Source organism: Hevea brasiliensis, chromosome 13 (genome assembly GCF_030052815.1).
Source record: "Hevea brasiliensis isolate MT/VB/25A 57/8 chromosome 13, ASM3005281v1, whole genome shotgun sequence".
Classification (NCBI taxonomy): Eukaryota; Viridiplantae; Streptophyta; class Magnoliopsida; order Malpighiales; family Euphorbiaceae; genus Hevea; species Hevea brasiliensis.
The window spans coordinates 46,603,403-46,611,672 of record NC_079505.1 but is presented as its reverse complement, the minus strand read 5'-3'; positions in this window follow the sequence as shown (position 1 = coordinate 46,611,672).

Genomic DNA, 8,270 nt, shown 5'->3' with positions numbered 1-8,270 from the left:
GTGCACAACAGTTAGTAGCTCATCCACCCTTACCCTTAGCTCAAGCTTTCAAGATGGAGAAGTTGAAGGAGGAACAGCCCAAAGGCAAGCTTCGGGAAAACATCAAACAGGTAGAGCCCAAATAGGTAGAGCTCAAACCTCTCCCATCCTCACTAAGGTACACATTTCTAGACTCAAACTCTAAATATCCAGTTATAATCAATGCTAGCCTTTCTAAGATAGAAGAGGAAAAATTGCTAAGAGAACTTAGGACCCATAACAAGGCCATAGGGTATAAAATATAAGACCTGAAAGGGATTAACCCCTCGATTTGCATGCATAGGATACCTATGGAAGAAAACAGTAAACCCATTATCGAGCACCAAAGAAGACCTAACCCAAACATGAAAGAAGTAGTCAAGAAAGAAATTTTGAAACTATTAGATGCAGGTAAATGCAGGTATCGTATACCCAATTTCTGATAATAAATGAGTTAGTCCAGTACATGTAATTCCTAAGAAGGGTGAGACAACTGTTATCCAAAATGCAAACAATGAACCGATCCCTACTAGGGTAGTCACTGGTTGGCGAATGTGCATAGACTATAGGAAATTGAACAGTGCCACTAGAAAAGACCATTTTCCTCTCCCTTTCATTGACCAAATGTTAGATAGGTTAGCAAAACACTCTTACTTGGTTAGCAAAACACTCTTACTTCTGTTATCTAGATGGGTATTCGGGATTCTTTCAAATTCCTATTCACCTAAAAGACCAAGAAAGACCACATTCACTTGCCCTTATGGAACATTTGCATATAGGAGAATTCCTTTTGGTCTTTGTAATGCCCCTGCTACCTTTCAATGATGCATGATGGCTATTTTTTCTGATTATATTGAAAATATCATGGAAGTTTTTATGGATGATTTTTCTGTCTATGAAACTACTTTTGATGATTGCCTAGCTAATTTATCTAAGGTGTTGCAAAGATGTGAAGAATCAAACCTGGTCCTAAATTGAGAAAAATGCCACTTCATGGTAAAGGAAGGTATATTTCTGGGACATTTGATATTAGAAAGAGGAATTTGGGTTGATAAGGCAAAAATTGAGATCACTGAAAACATGCCACCACCAACATCAGTCAAGGGAGTGCGAAGCTTTTTGGGACATGCAAGGTTCTATAGAAGATTCATTAAAGATTTTTCAAAAATAGCTAAGTCATTTACCAACCTGTTAAGTCAAGATGTTCCCTTTGATTTTGATGAAAATTACCTTGTCTCTTTTAATAGGATCAAAGAAACCCTGATCTCAGCACCAATAATGTAGCCACCAGATTGGGAGCTACCATTCGAGGTGATGTGCGATGCGAGTGACTTTGCAGTTGGAGCGCTGCTCAGGCAAAGAAAAGATAAAAAGCTCTATGCCATTTATTATGCTAGCAAGACACTCGATGACGCATAAATAAATTATGCTACCACGGAGAAGGAATTCCTAGTAGTGGTGTTTGCAATGGACAAATTCAGATCTTATCTAATTGGGTCAAAAGTCATTGTACTCACAGATCATGTTGCCATCCGATACCTTTTGAACAAGAAAGAGGATAAACCAAGGCTGATTTGATAGATTTTACTCCTGGAAGAATTTGACCTTGAAATCAAGGACAAAAAGGGATCCAAAAATATAGTAGCTGACCATCTTTCCAGGCTGAAATTGGACTACACAAGGGACTTCAAGGATTTTCCAATTGATGATTCATTTCCTGATGAGCAATTACTAGCATTCTCCCAAGCTCCATAGTATGCTGACTTTGTTAATTTTCTTGTATACAGGGTATTGCCTCCAAACATGACTTATCAGCAAAAGAAGAAATTTCTGCATGATGTGCGATTCTACACATGGGGGAACCTCTGCTGGACAAAGATGTAATGATGGGCTAATAAGAAGGTGTATACCAAAAAAGGAAATAGAGAGCATCCTCCAGCACTGCCATTCATCACTATATGGAGGACACTTTGGCTCCACGAAAATAACAACCAAAATTTTAAAAGCTAGTTTTACTAGCCACATTTGTTTAAGGATGTGAGATCTTTTATGCTAGCTTGTGACCAATGCCAAAGAATAGGTAACACTTCAAGAAGGAATGAAATGCCAGTGCATGGTATACTTGAGGTAGAATTGTTTGATGTATGGGGGATAGACTTCATGGGCCCATTCCCCTCTTCCCATTGAAATAAGTATTCTGATTGGTGTTGATTATGTGTCAAAATGGGTAGAAGCAATAGCCACACCAACCAATGATGCTAGAGTGGTCACAAGGTTCCTTAAGAAGAATATCTTCATAAGATTTGGCACACCACGAACAATGATCAGTGATAGAGGAAGTAACTTCTGCAACCAATAATTCAAAATACTATTGAAAAAGTATGGAGTGACTCACAAGGTGGCCACACCTTATCATCCTCAAACAATGGCCAAGTAGAAATCTCAAATAGGGAACTAAAGAGGATTCTAGAGAAAATTGTAAACAGATCTAGGAAGGACTGGTGCATGAAGTTAGATGATGCACTGTGAGCATACCACACTACATATAAAACCCCAATTGGCACAATACCCTTCCGACTGGTTTATGAAAAATCATGCCATCTCCCTGTCGAACTTGAACACAAAGGCTCCTACAATTGAATGAGTTGGAAGAAATCTGACAGAATGTGTACGAAAATGCCAAAATCTTCAAAGATAAAACAAAAAGATGGCATGACAGGAGCATAGCAAGGAACGAAATAAAAGAAGGAGTCCTTATCCTGCTATTCTACTCTAGATTGAAACTCTTTCCAAGGAAGCTAAAATTAAGATGGTCTAGACCTTTTAAGGTCACTTAAGTCTTCCCGCATGGAGCAATAGAAGTGTGGAGCGAAACTTCAGGTGCATTTAAAGTCAATAGACAGAGGCTAAAGCCTTACTTTCAAGGAGAACCCATAGAGAAGGGTGTCAATTGCACCCTCAACCATCCTCCTAATAGACCATGAAAGATGAAAGCAAAGTCCAGCTAAAGACTACAAACAAGCGCTTTTTGGGAGGCAACCCAAAATTTTTCTAAACTTTTCTTCTTTCCCTTTCTTATTTTGATTTTTGTTTCATATTCATTAGTATTTCATTTTGTAGAACCTTCTGGAAAAGAAAGGAGCTGGAAGCAAGGGAGGAGAGGAATCATCAAGTCAAAACCACACAAGAGAAAATTGAACAAAATCGGGAAAGTAGCTTTATTGCTAACCTTTACATCCATTTTATGCATTGTGGTGAGAAAAATATTTTATAAGGGAAAAATTGGAGAATCAAAAAATTATAGGGTTCGTGTATTGGTTTCACACGCCTCGTGTAACTTTCTGGAAGTTTGTAAAACTCTTACAAATTTTAACTCTGAGGGAGACAGAAAGTTACACGGGTCCCCTTTGTAAATTACACGGGCCATGTAATGTTGCTAGCTGAATAACTTGAGGACAGAAAGTTACACGAGTCCCCTTTGTAATTGACACTAACCGTGTAACATGTTCAGTAAAGCAACTCGAGAGGCAGTAAGTTACAAGGGTTTCAGAGCTCATTTACACAGGCCGTGTACTATGATAGAATTTGAAATTTCGGATAGAAATTTACATGGCCCTACATGTCGAGACCCGTGTATCATGTCGCAGACATGACTCTTGGGGTGCAAAACCAGTGAAACATTGCTCTATTCCAACAAATGGCTGGGAACATGCAAGCACAAGCCCTAGTGCAGGCATCTGCAGTACAACCATCACCTCCAGCCAAACAATATGATAAGCTGATTAAGTATGGGGCAATGAAATTTAAAGGAACCATGGATCTACTGGAAGCTGAATAGTGGTTGGAGAGGATGGAGAGGGTATTCAAGAAATTGCAATGCATTGATGAATTGAAGTTTGAATACTCGGTCTCAATACTGCATGGGAATGCATAAGAATGGTGGAAGACCATCCCCCATAGTTTGGTGGAACCCCCAGTGTTAACTTAGGACAACTTCCTTAGAGAGTTCAGACATAAATATGTCCTAGACACTTATGTGGATATGAAGTTACAGGAGTTTCTAAGCCTGAAGTAGGGTAATAAGATAGTGGGCGAGTATGAGAGGGATTTTTCCCGTTTGAGCCACTATGCAAGAAACTTGCTTACCACTAGCAGAGACCGATGCAAGCAGTTTGAGTCTGGTTTGAAGCCTAGTTTGAGGTTACAAGTGGTTGGGTTCCTGCATGATAACTTTTCTGAATTGATATCTTAAGCCCTAGAGTTAGAGAGAATAGAATCAGAAGGGGCACCTGAGAAGGAGAAGGCAGAAAAAGAGAAGAGTGGAAAGCCCAGGAGTTAGAGTTCCAGTGGTAATTCGGGTAAAAGAAAGAACTTTGAGGGACAGAGTGGCAGAAAATCTGGTAGGGGAAGGTTTTCAGGACAGAGACCACCTAGATCCGGTGGGCAGATGACCAAGAGTTCCTTCCCTCCCAGTCCCTATGAAACATGTGGCAAGACCCATGGAGGGGTATGCTACAAGGCCATTGGCGCCTATTACAACTGTGGTGGTACGGGGCACTTCGTTAAAGATTGTACTAATGCCCATAGATCTAGGCCACCTACTACTACAGCTGAAGGATCTGTTCAAGGTTCTTCCACCAGAAATTCATAGTTAGCCAGCAGAGGTAGGGGCAGCACTTCTGGCAGCTAGGGCATAGTTAATCAGCCAGAGCAGGGTAGTGCTCCAACTAGAGTATACACTATACGCCAGAGGGAGGAAGCTGAAACTTCAGATGTGGTTACTAGTAATTTCTCTATCTTTGGTAGAGATGTATATGTGTTATTTGATCTTGGCTCCACACATTCGTATGCTAGTTCTAGTGTTGTTTGCTTTGCTGTTACACCTTGCTTGAAAATGGATTTTGATGTGCTAGTGACTAATCCATTGGGCCAAGAGGTCAAGGTAAATAGATTGTATAAGGATTTTCCTTTAGTGATCCAAGGACATACCTTCCTATCTGATCTAATTGAAATGCCCTTTAGAGATTATGATATCATCTTGGGCATGGATTGGCTAGCCAAGCATCATACTATGATTGACTGTAGATCAAGACACTACTTTTGGTCTCCCTTAGTATGGTGATGTGGTAATATATGGGAAGAGGCAGTTATTGCCATCAAATGTCATTTTGGCTGCACTTGCTAGAAAAATGATTTGGAAGGGGTGTGAAGCATATGGGCCCATGTGATAGACACCCAAGTGGGGAGTCCAAGCCTGAAGGATATCCCTACAGTATGTGATATTTCAAATTTTTTCCTGAATAGCTGCCAAGATTACCTCTGAAAAGAGAGGTGCAGTTTGAAATTAACGTTATGCCTGGTATGGAACCAGTCTCCATTACTCCATATGGAATGGCACCGGCTGAGTTAAAGGAGTTGAAGGTGCAGTTGCAAAAATTATTTGACAAGGGCTTCATTCACCCAAGTGTGTCACCTTGGAGAGCACCTGTTTTGTTTGTTAAGAAGAAGGATGGTACTTTCCATCTGTGTATCCACTACAGACAGTTGAATAAGGTGACCATAAAGAATAGATATCCACTACCTCGAATAGATGATTTGTTTGACCAGTTGAAGAATGCAACTGTGTTCTCTAAAATTGATTTGAGGTCAGGTTATTATCAGTTGAGGGTGCAGGAGCATAGCATTCCAAAAACTACCTTCAGGACTTGCTATGGCCACTATGAGTTCTTAGTGATACCATTCAGGTTAACTAATGCTCCAGCTACTTTTATGGACCTGATGAATACAATTTTTAGGCCATATATAGATCAATTTGTTATGGTGTTCATTGATGACATTTTGGTGTACTCAAAAAGTGCAGAGGAGCATGATAAGCACTTGAGGATAGTACTACAGACTTTAAGGGAGAAACAATTGTATGCCAAACTATCGAAATATGAATTTTTACTAAAGGAAATTGCATTTTTGGGGCACATTGTGTCAGTTGAGGGTATCAAGGTAGATCCCAGCAAGGTAGAGGCTATTCTGAATTGAAAGCCACCCAGAAATGTCACTGAAGTCCACAGTTTTCTAGGGTTAGCTGGGTATTACTGTCATTTTGTGAAGGGATTCTCTATGTTAGCATCTCCACTGACCAAGTTGCTTCGAAAAGATGTGAAATTTCAGTGGACTGATAAATGTCAACAGAGTTTTGATAAGCTAAAATGGTGTTTAACACAAGCTTCAGTCTTAACTTTACCTACTTCGGGTAAGGAATATACCATATATAGCGATGCTTCTCACAATGGGTTAGGTTGTGTGCTGATGCAAGATAGAAATGTTATTACATACACTTCACGCTAGCTAAAGCCACATGAGAGGAACTACCCTACACATGACCTAGAGCTTATTGCCATTGTATTTGATCTAAAGATCTAGAGACACTACTTGTATGGAGAGAAGTGTTACATCTACACATATGACAAGAGCTTGAAATATTTAGGCACACAGAAGGAGTTAATTTTGAGACAGAGGAGGTGGTTAGAGCTGATAAAAGACTATTATTGTCTAATTAACTATTAGCCTGGGAAAGTAAATGTCATTGTTGATGCCTTAAGTCGCAAGACCATGGCTAATATAAGAGTTTCACCTTTGTCCATGGCGTATGAGTTGAGGGCCTTGCATGCTAATTTGGATATTTATGGTGAGGGGCAAATGGTAGCTACTTGGCAAGTGAAGCCAATGCTGATTGATCATATTAAAACAGCTGCTCAAAACGATGAAAAGCATTTGAAATTGATGGAAGAGGCTCAGGATAGCAAGAAACCAAAGTTTTCAGTGAATGATGATGGCCTACTACTACACCAGGGCAGAATGTGCATTCCAAATGATGTGGAATTGAGGCAAATCATCTTGAAGGAAGCACATGACTCACCTTTTATAATGCACTCTGGTGGGACTAGAATGTATAGAACTGTCAAGAAGCACTATTGGTGGATGGGTATGAAGAAAGATATTGTAGAGTATGTCTTCAAATGCCTAACTTGTTAGCAAGTAAAAGCCAAACACCAAGTGCCAGCTGGTTTGTTAAAGCCATTGTCAATTTTCGAGTGGAAATGGGAACGAATCACGATGGATTTTGTGGTGGGACTTCCTAGAACATAGAAGAATCATGATACAGTTTGGGTCATTGTGGATAGATTGACCAAGTCTGCACACTTTCTGTCAGCGAGGATGGACTACAGCCTGGACAGATTGGCTAAACTGTATATGGATGAGATAGTGAGGGTATATGGAGTGCCAGTGTCCATTGTATCAGATAGAGATCCAAGGTTCACTTTTAGATTCTGAGGTAGTCTTTAAAAGCCCTAGGAACTAGATTGAACTTTAGCACTCCATTTCATCCATAGATAGATGGCCAATCTAAGAGAGTAATTTAGATTTTGGAGGACATGCTTCGGGCTTGTGTGATTGAGTTTGAAGGAAGTTGGGATACACACTTGCCTTTGATTGAATTTGCCTACAATAATAGTTATTAGTCAAGCATTGGGATGCCTCCATATGAAGCTTTGCACAACAGGAAGTGTCGAACTCCCTTGTGTTGGGAGGAAATGGGCAAGAGAAAGTTGATTGGCCCAGAAATTATACAACAGACTGAGGAGAAAATTAAAATCATTCAAGATAGACTCAAGACTGCATCGGATCACCAGAAGTCCTACATTGATTTGAAGAAAAGGGATATTGAGTACTCTATGGGTGACAAAGTATTCCTTAAAGTTTCCCTCTAGAAGAAAATTATGAGGTTTGGTAGAAAGGGGAAATTGAATCCTCGTTTCATTAGGCCATATGAGGTTCTAGAAAGAGTGGGTCCCCTTCCATACAGACTTGCATTACCTCCAAAGTTAGAGAAGATTCACAATGTCTTCCATGTGTCCATGTTAAGGAGGTATCGATCAGACCCCTCACACATCTTAGCAGTGGAAGAGATTGAGGTAAATCCAAACCTCACTTATGATGAAGAGCCCATAAGAATCTTGGCACATGAGGTGAAGCAGCTGAGGAACAAGCAGATATCACTAGTTAAGGTGCTGTGGAACCATCATTCAAGCTAAGAGGCTACATGGGAACGTGAGGAAGACATGAGGAAACAGCACCCACAACTCTTCAGAGATTGACATCAGGTAAAATTTCGGGATGAAATTTTCTTTTAAGGCGGAGAGAATTGTAACACCCTCTTGTTAAGTAGTCGTACATTATACTATTTCGATAACTAG